Genomic DNA, 11,163 nt, shown 5'->3' on the forward strand with positions numbered 1-11,163 from the left:
TTAAGTTGGAGAAGTCAGGAGCCCGCCTGTAGAACGGAGGTTGTTATATTTTAAGTTGAAGAAATCAGGAGCCCACCTGGAGAACGGAGGTTGAATTATTTTTAAGAAGTTGTTGAAGTCAGGAGCCCGCCTGGAGAACGGAGGCTGAATTATTTTTAAGAAGTTGTTAAAGTCAGGAGCCCGCCTGGAGAATGGAGGTGTTAAAATTTAAGAAATTGTTCAAGTCAGGAGCCCACCTGGAGAATAGAGGTGATAGAATTTAAGAAGTTGAAGAAGTCAGGAGCCCGCCTAGAGAACGGAGGCTGAATTATTTTTAAGAAGTTGTTGAAGTCAGGAGCCCTCCTGGAGAACGGAGGCTGAATTAAATTTAAGAAATTGTTGAAGTCAGAAGCCCGCCTGGAGAATGGAGGTGTTAAAATTTAAGAAATTGTTGAAGTCAGGAGCCCGCCTGGAGAATAGAGGTGATAGAATTTAAGAAGTTGAAGAAGTCAGGAGCCCGCCTGGAGAATAGAGGTGATAGAATTTAAGAAGTTGAAGAAGTCAGGAGCTCGCCTGGAGAACAAAGGCTGTTAAATTTTAAGTTGGAGAAGTCAGGAGCCCACCTGTAGAACGGAGGTTGTTATATTTTAAGTTGAAGAAATCAGGAGCCCGCCTGGAGAACGGAGGCTGAATTATTTTTAAGAAGTTTTTGAAGTCAGGAGCCCGCCTGGAGAACGGAGGCTGAATTAAATTTAAGAAATTGTTGAAGTCAGGAGCCCGCCTGGAGAATGGAGGTGTTAAAATTTAAGAAATTGTTGAAATCAGGAGCCCGCCTGGAGAATAGAGGTGATAGAATTTAAGAAATTGAAGAAGTTAGGAGCCCGCCTGGAGAACGGAGGTTGTTAAATTTTAAGTTGAAGAAGTCAGGATCCCGCCTGGAGAACGGAGATTGTTAAATTTTAAGTTGAAGAAGTCAGGAGCCCGCCTGGAGAATGGAGGTTGTTACATTTTAAGTTGGAGAAGTCAGGAGCCCGCCTGTAGAACAGAGGCTGAGTTATTTTTAAGAAGTTGTTGAAGTCAGGAGCCCACCTGGAGAACGGAGGATGAATTAAAATTAAGAAATTGTTGAAGTCAGGAGCCCGCCTGGATAATGGAGGTGTTAAAATTTAAGAAATTGTTGAAGTCAGGAGCCCGCCTGGAGAATAAAGGTGATAGAATTTAAGAAGTTGAAGAATTCAGGAGCCCGCCTGGAGAACGGAGGTTGTTAAATTTTAAGTCGGAGAAGTCAGGAGCCCGCCTGTAGAACGGAGGTTGTTATATTTTAAGTTGAAGAAATCAGGAGCCCGCCTAGAGAACGGAGGTTGAATTATTTTTAAGAAATTGTTGAAGTCAGGATCCCGCCTGGAGAATAGAGGTGATAGAATTTAAGAAGTTGAAGAAGTCAGGAGCCCGCCTGGAGAACGGAGGTTGTTAAATTCAAGATGATGAAGTCAGGAGTCCGCCTGTAGAACAGAGGAATATCTTTCAAGATCAAGCAATAACCCACTGGAAGGCAGAAGGTTACAACAAAAATCCCCAGCATTCAATCCAAGTTAGAAATAGCAGAAGCTCGCCTCAAGAATGCGAGTCAACAGTCTGAGATGATCAACAGAAGCTAGTCACAAAAACAAAAACAAAAACAAGAAAAGAAAAAGAGCAAGCATAAAAAAAATGAATCCAAAGTACGGAAGTGGAGAACAGATGTGGTCTGCTCAAGAACTAGCACCTACAACTAGCAAGTATCAAGGTTCAAATCCAAAATCTATATGAAGCACCATTCAAGACTCAAGATCAAGTTTCAGAAGACTTGTAGATAGGAATCCTTGTAACTAGTAGCTGATAGGCTTAGTTAGTCTTTTTTCATTTTTCATTTTTGTAACAGCAGGACCGCGGACCGGAACCTCAACGGAATGGCACCTCGATCGGCTCTTCACCTCGGTACACTCTACCATCTCTCTCAGTTCCGAACTACACGTGGCCTGATTCCTTTATAACCAAGGATATGTAGGCAGCTCAGATACCAGGGCTCGGTCACATTCCCTTCCTTTCCTTAGTTTAGTCCCTCCAAATAAGGGTCGGGTCAAAAAACATGTCTAGTCGTTCTTTGTCGGAAAACTCTTCGTGTTTCCAGTCAAAGAGGGGCAGCTGTAGACGTGTGATTTTTGACCCTCCCCAAGAATTTTCACATTTTTGGCGCGAATTTTTAATTTAGGTCTAATATAGCTATTTTAGCTAATTTTGACTATTTTACTTTATTTCGTCGCAAAAGGAAAAATTACAAAAAATATATATATATAAACATTTTAGTTTATGTATTTCTCATAAACTTGAAAAATATAAAAAATAGTACCTTATTTTTATACTTTATATAATTTCGAAAAATTACAAAAAATATAGTTTTATTAATGTTTTGTAGTCATTTTAATCTTTTAAAAATACAAAAAAAAAGTACTTTATATTTTTATCTTCATATAATTTCGAAAATTACAAAAAAGAATAGTTTCGTTAACGTTTTATAGTCATTTAATCTTTAGAAAACACAAAAAAATAATACTTTATATTTAATCTTTATATAAAAACGAAAATTACAAAAATAGTTTTATTAATATTTTGGAGCTATTTTAATCTTGAAAAAAATATTAAAAAATAGTTTTGTTTTAAATGACAGTCTTATTTTGGTAGTTATTTTGCTTACATAGGATTAGTTGAACAACGTCGTGTTCTTATTCTCGGGTCCGGACAAAAGAATAATATTTGGGTTCAAACTACCCGTTTTTAGGCCTAATTTTCTGACCTAGCCCATAATAATCCGAGCCCACCACACATGGGGGACACGAGTGGGGAACACGGACGGAACACCACACACGGGAACCCCACCACGCATGGGGACACAAGTCTTGGACTCCTACACACGTGAGGTCCATTTCTTGGAATAGTGTAACAAAGAACAGATAGAAGGGGATGGGGGGATTTTTTTAAAAAAGAAAAAGACGGACAAAAAAAAACTAACGTGAGAAGGCAAAAGGGATTTGAAATTTAAAAAGCAAAAATTGGGAAAAAGAAAGGGGACAGAACGTGAAAAGGGGGGAAAAACAAAAAATTTTGGAAAAACAAAAAATTTTGGAAAAACAAAATTTGAAGAAGGCACGGCTCACCTTCTGCTTGATTTTTTGAATTGAAGAAAACGAAAAAAAAACGTAAAAGGTTGGGTTGCTTCTTCTGCTTTCACGTCCAAACCACCAGTTTTCCGTCGCGTCGACCACCCCGTCGAGCAGCAGTTGTTGCAGCTGCTTCACGTCCTTCCCCCATCGTCGCACCAACAGCCCCCCCTCTCCCGTAGTTCCGCCAGTAGCATAAACCACCAGCTCCCCGCCACCCGCTCACCTCCCCGTCGTCCAGCAGCTATGGGCAGCCCGTGAAACCACCATTGTTGCGGCTGCTGCCCAGCTCCTCTCGTCGACCCTACTGCCCAAACTTCCAGCAAACGACCACTCCTTCTCCTCCAAGCTCCATCGCAACCGGTCGAAAAACCTGCTCCAGCTACACGAAAATGGTAGCTCAAACCCCGAATTAGCAGCCCGCCGAGCAGCTGTGGCTGCGTTCTTCTCCTTCGTCGACCACCTGCTTCGTCGACCACCTGCTTCGTCGCCCCAGTTCTTCTCCTTCAGTCCGAAGAACCAACAGTCTGCTTCTTCCTTACATCCAAACGACCCCTTCTGCTTCATCTTCTCGTATCAGTCTGCTGCGTCGGAAGAAACCAGCAGCAACCAACATCTCGGGTCGCTGATAGTCTTGGTTTGAGCTTTCTGTTTCCGTTGAGGTCGTCGTTGTTCGTCGAGGTCCGGTACGTCGAGGTTGTTGTCCGAGGTTTCGTCGCAGTTCCAACGCATCAGACATTAATCACAAGTAGGTCACCTCTGCCCATGTCCTTCATATTTGCTTTTGGTAATATGTATATGTGATTGTTGAAATACAATCCTAGTTCATGCGGATAGTATGCAATTGAGCGAGACATGTATACATGATGTTTTTGAATTGCTATTTCTTGGTAATTAACTCCGTTTGGTATTGAAATTTGGCCGTGAATGTCTTTTCCTTTGTTTCGTTACTTTAAGTAGTTATTGGGCATTTTGTTTCTTCATGTTTAGATTGCTGTTATCCAAATATTTGTCACAATAGGTGTTTGTACACATTCTGAAAGATGTTAATTATTTTAGTTTGTCTTAATAGTTGCTTATACGTACAGTAGTAATTTTAAAATCATAGTAGTAATTTTAATTCCACGAAAAATACTCTTTTCATCAAATAAGTTCAATCTATAACCCATGGCCTCCACTTAATTAATTTTAGTCCTTTAGAAATCGAGGTGTGCCATCAGTTGAATTTTCCATGACATCGCAAAGTAGAAAATTGTAGTTGCCTTATGTTTACCTTTTAAATAAAAATGAGACGAGCCTCGCCAAATAAAACGAATAGATTGCGGGGCCCTCACAAATAAAATGTATGTGTTAATTACTGAAAACTCGGGACAAGCCGCTTAGCGAACTCCACGGCCTTACCCAAAAAAAATAATAATAACACGCTAATCGCTTTAGGCGTGCATTTTAATAAATCTTACCTTCTTAAACTCGGGTGCACATTTATGTGACCCAAATCCAAATCTCAACAGAGTCGAAATGTGTCTCTAATCACGGGTACATTGATTGTGACGTGGTTCGAGATGCGTGTCCATGACGTTGCAAATTCCTTTAAAAAAAAATAAGAATGAGACGAGCCTCGCGGAATAAAAATACAAAATTGTGGGGCCCTCAGTAACTATTTGCTTTAAAATTGCTTAGATTCCGAGACGGACCGTTTAGCAAAATTCCACGGCCCTACCCAAAGAAAATGATACGCTAGTCGCTTTAGGCGCGCCTTTAATAATTTAATTTTCTTAAACTCGGGTGCACATTTATGTGACCCAAATCCAAATCTCAACGGAGTCAAAGTGTGTCGACGACCGCGGGTACATTGATTGTAACGCGGTTCGAGATACATTTTCACAACGTTGCAATTCCTTGTAAAAAATAATAATAATAATTATGAAAGCGGTAAAAAGATAAAATTTGCACATAAGTTCATATTTGTATAAAATCAGATAATCAAGCCGAATATAACAGTTGAGCGACCGTGCTAGAACCGCAGAACTCGGAAATGCCTAACACCTTCTCCCAGGTTAACAGAATTCCTTATCCGGATTTCTGGTGCGCAGACTGTAATATGGAGTCATTCTTTTCCTCGATTCGGGATTAAATTGGTGACTTGGGACACCCTAAATCTCCCAAGTGGCGACTCTGAAATAAATAAATAAATCCCATTTCGATTGTCCTTTAATTGGAAAAACTCCATACGCCCATCGCGGGGGCGAAAAAAGGAGGTGTGACTAATACTATTGGGTTGAAATAAAAGTAATATTTTTTTGTTTAATTTTTGATATTTTTGTATAGTCTTCGATCTCATAGTTAAAGATTTAGTTTGTCTAGCTTCTTATCGATGGGGTTGATAGAAGTAATATGTTTTTGTATAATTACTGGGCTTTGTATAGTCTTTATTTTATACTCAAAGTTTTACTCTTTTTCAATTTCTGATTATTGGGCTTACATAAGTGATTTTTTTGTTTAATTTTTGGCTATAAAAGTTTTCAATTTTATCTTAATTTCATATTCTTGAGTTGAAAATGAGTATTATCGTTTATGCTGCAGGTTGGTTTCTTTTGCTCTCAAAATTTCCTTTAGTGTTTGGGAGTAGTTAAATCCTCTTTCCCAAAGTCTATATTATCGTTTATGTACAACTGTTTCAGTAGTTATCAAAATCCTCTTCCTCGAAGCTGCAGGTTGGTTTCTCTTGCTCTCAAAATTTCCTTCTTCCTACTGTGGAAAGTAGTTACTCTTTGGTAGTTATACTGGTTATTGAGTCTTGATTTTCTGTTTTTATTAGTTTTCTTCTATATTAACTTCATCACTAGTCAAATGTTTTCTTATTTTTTGTGGTGTGTTAATAATTGAAGTGTAAGTTAATTTCACCACATAAAAATTATCAAATTATGTTGAAGTCTCACAATATTGAATGCAATGTGTGTGTTGAATGAACACACACCTAAATTGCCTAGTAGATGTTGATTAACAATCTCTTGTTTCATCAATCCACCCGATTCTTGTGTTTTTTGTAAAAATGCCAAAAGTAACTCCAGCAATTGAACAATTCTATTGAGTTGATTACCTAAATTTTCTGCCCGTATGCAAGTGTCTTTGAACCAGCTGATAGTGCCAATTTGTTGAGTTTTGGGGTCTCCAGAGCATCAATAAGTTGTCTATCATGATCTGAAATTCGAGGCTCCTTAGTTGATGTTATAACAACAGAATGTTTGGCGTTATGAATCTACACATTTGCAGCGCCACCTAAGGCAGTTTTGGGAAGAAAAGCTGGCGCATTAAAGTTGAGTTTGCTTTTAACACTTGAGCTTGGTGATATTCTAGTTTTTGGTACATTTGGTGAACCAGCTGAATGCAGTGATTCCTCGTTACATTCTTCATCTTTAGTAGCATTGAAATCAATGAAATCGCCATCTTCATCTTCTTCGACTTGGTCAGCCCAAGTTTTAAGCCTTGGCAAAATTCGATCTGTAACTTGATTGTCTTGTCGATTTGTTTTTTCAGTGATCACCTCCCTAAGGACTTGATTTCTCACCATGATTTATTCATTGTCGTTTCCTGTAGATAGCAGAGGCTGCCCAAATTTTGATCATATATTTTTGGGTATCTTTGTATTGTCTTCTAATTATTTTTATACTTAATTTTTCAATTTTTCTAGTTTTGGATTAATCGGGCTGAAAAAATAATATTTATTTTTGTATAATTTCTAGGTAAATTTGTAAAGTTTTTGTTTTTATTCAAGTATTTAACTCTCTTTATTTTCTAATTTCATATTCTTATGCTGAAAAATGAGCAATTATTTTGCTTAATTTTTGGGTATCAAAGTTTTCTTTTAGTAATTTCAGAATATGGCTAGTTCTTGAGTTTCTTCTTTAGAGTTGATGAAATCATAAATAGTTAGTTAGATATTTATATCTTAACTTCTTTTAGTTATTTAATCTTTATACGTACAATACACCTTTTAGGTGTCATTATATTGCCAATACGCTCATGATATTTTTTTGAAAATTTGACCCAATAAATATTTTGATTATGGTAGGGTATGATCAACTTTCTCTCAGCAGGATCATATTTTCGATTTTGCTTTCGTTGGACAGGAAGATAGTACAAAATAGTAGTTCAATGTTTGTTATTGAATGATACTGGGCTAATTTACCAATACATGATTGATTTCATATTCTAAGGAATATATATGGTAACATGATTAGAACATAGAATACATTTTGGTATGTAATTTCAAATTTTCTATTTATTTCATTTTCATTTTATGTGAAAAGGGATAGAATTATTAATCATGTACCATATTGGGTGAACCAAGCATATTGTGAAATGATCTGTAGTTGAGTATGGAAAAACCTCTCTTGAGCATTATGCTTTTAGCATTCAATGCTTCTAGAAAACTTTTTAGAGATGGACTATCATTTTATATTCCCTTCAAGTTGAGTCGATGACTTCCTTCTGAATGTATTTTCTTGTTTTGATGATATCCTACTAAGTTCTTCAGCCTTGCTTCCAATTTGGAAATTAAATTCCTGAACTATACTATGTTGCATCATCCTCTTTAGAAACATTCCCCTGGTGGACTTATATTAGTCTAGGTTAATGACTGAAGACGACCACTAGCATTTTCTTTTTAATTTATAAGGATCAAGTAGTTGCTAATGTGGAGGCTAGGATAGCTGCCTGGACGTTCCTTCCTGAAGGTACTGCAGTTCTATGATGTTGAGTGGCTTCATCTCCCTGTCTCTTGTGTGTGTGTGTGTGTGTGCGCGCGCATAAGCGAAATCTTACGTTATTAAGTTGGAATACAGAGAACGGGGAATCTATTCAGATATTGCATTACGAACATGGCCAAAAGTATGAGCCACATTTTGATTATTTTCATGACAAAGTCAATCAAGAGCTAGGCGGTCATCGGGTGGCTACTGTTCTTATGTATTTATCTGGGTGGTGAAATAGTTTTTCCTAATTCAGAGGTAATTAGTAATTGCATAATTCATCTTTTTCAAACAGTTTTTCCTAATTCATAGGTAATCAGTAATTGCATGATTCATCTTTTCTGTTCTGCTAGCAATTATGATGCAATATTTTCTTCTTTTTTTCCATTGTTAACGGAAACCTACAGGCAAAAAAAACTCAGCCAAAGGGTGATAACTGGTTTGATTGTGCTAAAAAAGGATATGCAGGTACGTTTGGCACCATGAATAGGTTGAGTATGACATCTGTAGATTTATGAGTCCCTTCAGCATATTCATGTATTATCTGTTGTTTTCAAAGTACATTTTTTTGGATTCGTGATAAAAGGATAATAGGTAAGAAAACAATGTCCTCTTGCAAATTCTTGTAATGGAGCATTTGCTTGTCCCTATGATGCAAAATACATGTTCCTTTCTGTGTTAATGGAAATGTCTTGCAGTACAGTGTCTTCATCTTGGTTCAGCATTCTGTATCTTTTTTTCTTATTCTCTTGATTCTCGTTGTTACATTGAAAATCAATGTAAGTTACTGTGGACTGCCATCTTGGATGCGCTTCCTCATTGGTTAGAAGGAGAGAACAATCTAAGAAGTAGTTATGCATTTCACTCTTTGCTTTCTATAGCCTCCTATCACCCTTATAACACTTTAAGTTATAAGATACATTTTATTTGAAATCAACTTTTCTAGATTTTTGAGATATAAAGTTGTTAATAATCTTTTTTATAATATTTTTTTTTAAAGTCTCAACTTCAGAATCGTCAAAGTTTCGGATAAACAACAGATGATGCATTTAGGGCTATATTTGAAAAGAGCAGCCTGGTCGGGTTAGATGCTATGGTATATCGGAGACGACAAGCTCTCTAAAAAAAGATGAAGAAATCACCAAACTTAAACAACAAATGCGATATTTGTTTAGTCAATTGGTGAAAAACAACCCTACACTGGATTTTAATGATATGCAAGATTGTGTTGGATCTAATATTCCTTCACTGGTTGATGCAAGTAGTGCACGAGCTATAAAAGGTCATAATCTACCACATTCTTCTGGCTCAACTCATGCCCCAAGTCTTGAAAATGTATTTATATTTCACCAAATAGTACACCTGTAATTCTGTGCAACGTAATGCTGGGTGGTTATGTTGATTGTTGCGATTATAGAAGGAGATAGGTAAAATGTATGTTAATTCACAATTTTGCTTCTCTTTCACTTGTATATCTTTTTTGTGTTTGACATTGTTATGCTATAGTAGTGAAATAAAATATCATTAGTTCTTAGTAAGATATAATCAGTGCATACTATATATTTGTTTCTTTCTAATTTTTAATTTATTTTGAATGTGTAGGAAAATACCGGTGATGCAATTGGAAATAGTGGCCACAAATCAATTTGATTCATTAAAGTGAATGGTGAAGACCGTTTGAACAATTGTGATGTTTATTTTTTTATATTGATACTATAAATATGAATACATTTGGTTTTGTCGAGGTTTTTGCTAGTGAACTTCTTGAACCAACAGTGTTTTATTACTATAGATAGTACACAAAGTATATTTCTTTGTTGAAGTTTATTTCAAGTATATGCATTTGAATTATTTTTATTATTTTATTTATTATCTAATTTAATGCTTGAGATCATTATATATATATTGTGTCACAACCCGGATTTCCCACCCTCGGGAGTCGTGATGGTGATAACAAATGGGAGCTAGGCAAGCCAAACCTTAACTACTTGCTGCACATTCATTTTTGCTTCTTTTTAACAAACACAAATCGATAATATGATAAAAGCGGAATTTTAAATAAATAAGCGGAAGTCAACAATTATATATCTTAAGGCTACGTCTATTTCAACTTTTAAACCTCCAATACCCAAAACCTGGTGTCACAGACTGTCTAAGAGTTACTACATATAAGGTCTGAAGAAATACAATACATTGTTTCTGAACAAAAGGAAATGAAACATGAAATAGAGATAGAGGGAGACGCCAGGGCCTGTAGACGCCTGCAGGTATACCTTGGGTCTCCAGGTGGACTAAAGGAAGCACTCCAACTACTGTCCAAAAGCTGCTCCTGGATCTGCACACAGTGCAGAGTGTAGTATCAGCACAATCAACCCCATGTGCTGGTAAGTGTCTAGCCTAACCTCGGCGAAGTAGTGATGAGGCTAGGACCAAACTACCAAATAAACCTGTGCAGTTCAAATGTATATACAGTGGAAAAGAAATACAAAAAATAACCAGTCAATGTGGGAGGGGGAAACATGGTGTGGGGGAGATAACAGTTCCGAATAAAAAGCATCAAGTAAGGAAAGAAACAACATAACTCGAATATCAAAAATAAATCAGAAATCAACAATTTGCACGACATCACCCTTCGTGCTTTTACTCTCGTCCTCTCCAAAGCAATTTTATAATAAAAGTGTGCACGACATCACCCTTCGTGCTTTTACTTTCGTCCTCACCAAATCAATCATATAATAAAGATGTGCACGGCACCACCCTTCGTGCTTTTACTCACTTTCCTCACCATATAATCAATGAAAATCGGTACGGAATGGCACATCGTACGGTACGACATTACCCTTCATGCTTCACACTCTTTCCTCACAATAGCAAACAATGCACGGTATCATCCTTAGCACTTTAACACTCTTCCTCACCCAAACAACAATCACAAGAAAAAGGGCAAGGAAATAAACAAAATAGTAATAGAGATCCCGGCAAGGGAACTACAGTTAAACAATTAAATCCCGGCAAGGGAACAACATCAAAAATCTCAACATCCCGGCAAGGGAGATAATCAACATAGCAACTATATCCCAGCAAGGGAACAATTTAATAACTCTTTCTCTTTCTTTCACTTTTATTTCGTAACTCATTTTACCACTTGAGCCAATGCTTTAAAGGGTTCAATCATCTCATATACTTTCACAATTCACAATATAACTTGAGTCAATGCTCCAAAGGGTTCAATCATC

General features: G+C 37.0%; 1 long non-coding RNA gene across 1 annotated transcript; it reads left to right on the forward strand.

The window, feature by feature from the left end:
• Positions 1-7,821: 7,821 nt before the first annotated feature.
• On the forward strand, positions 7,822-9,792 carry LOC107776318 (uncharacterized). Its single transcript, XR_012708079.1, has 4 exons — positions 7,822-7,912; positions 8,021-8,185; positions 8,335-8,395; positions 9,530-9,792. It is a non-coding gene; the product is annotated as an uncharacterized LOC107776318 (long non-coding RNA).
• The last annotated feature ends 1,371 nt before the right edge of the window (positions 9,793-11,163 follow it).

The sequence above is a fragment of the Nicotiana tabacum genome, chromosome 3 (assembly GCF_000715075.1).
Source record: "Nicotiana tabacum cultivar K326 chromosome 3, ASM71507v2, whole genome shotgun sequence".
Lineage (NCBI taxonomy): Eukaryota > Viridiplantae > Streptophyta > Magnoliopsida > Solanales > Solanaceae > Nicotiana > Nicotiana tabacum.